Raw genomic sequence first — 1,354 nt, forward strand, 5'->3', positions numbered from 1 at the left:
TAACATCAATGTCTTCCTATATGTCTCAACAACAACAGAACCATCAGTGTTGGAACCCTGACTCTTTAGTATGGGTATGAACACAGTCATCAATCTATAAATTAAGAAAAGAAAATGCTCTTGCATATTTATGTTCAAATAGTTTTCTATGTACTGAGACATGTTTAATACTTTGTTTTTGAATTTTAAATTTTGAAAACTTAGCTTAGTCCTAGGAATGAAGTATTTTCTGGCTATGATGACTTCAAATCATTACCAGAAAGTGAATTGAGCAATATTTGCACATTATGATTTAAAACTTTGACTTTTTAACAAAATATCATCTAAAACACTTATGCTGTTGGATAGCATATTCTTGAAATGTGTGCAAAATAAACAATCATTTATTTTCCTTTTTGCTGTTTTAAAGCAATTTTTATTGGGTTGAGGGTGTAGGTTTCAGGATATAATGTAGTTTGCCAAATTCTGTAATCCTTTCTCTTTTTTTAAATGTCATTCAGGGTGTGGTGCCTTTAGAGAAATTTTTAAAAGTTGTAGTTCTTGGTCCTTTTTTCCTTCATTTTTTTCAAAAATAGTAAGATAATCTAAACCCCACAGGGAAATTCTGGTTCCTACTCTTGGTTCCTGGGTTCCTCCACCATTAAAAGACGGATTATTCCCTGTAGCTAGTTTTTACTTATTACTTATTTTCTTGCTAGGAGTGTTTACATTCTTAACATTGTAAGCTCATTATTAGAAATGAAATCTTGATAAGAACTATTTTAATGGGGTTTTTGATTTTGTTTGTTTTGGTTAGAAAAGTGAAAAAAATTTAGAGCGAACAGCACAGATGAGGCATCTAAATTCAGTTATATCCCTCTTGTGGTGGTGTGGTTGCTGAATATCTCAATGAATCTATTCTGTTCTTGTTTTTCTTTTATTAATCCCTAGTTATTGGAAAGCACTTAACAAAATAAGAGGTTTAAAGTTATTTTTCTCTAATTAAATAAAGGAAAGCCTTGGTTCTACAAGGCTGGAATTGTTCTTCTTAGAAAAACAATTCTCTGTGAATCTTAACTCATCAATGTTACAGAAAGAAATTGTCAGAAAAGATCTTTTAAGAACAGAGCGATGCCAGCAGAGAAACACCATTTTCAGAACAGAACATGGTGAGATCTGATGATTTGGGTTCTGTCTTCATTATCTGACACGGTGAATGACAATTCACTCACAAATCGCTCGGCTGAAAATACAATTTTAAATCCCTGCACAGTAACTGTCTCCCTATTCTCGTACACGGTAAAAACAGAGAAGAATCTATTGAGAGAGTGTTTAAAAGGATAAGAGCAGGAGCTAAAATATGATAGACCCCCCC

The sequence above is a fragment of the Ursus maritimus genome, unplaced genomic scaffold (genome assembly GCF_017311325.1).
Source record: "Ursus maritimus isolate PB19 unplaced genomic scaffold, ASM1731132v1 scaffold_20, whole genome shotgun sequence".
Classification (NCBI taxonomy): Eukaryota; Metazoa; Chordata; class Mammalia; order Carnivora; family Ursidae; genus Ursus; species Ursus maritimus.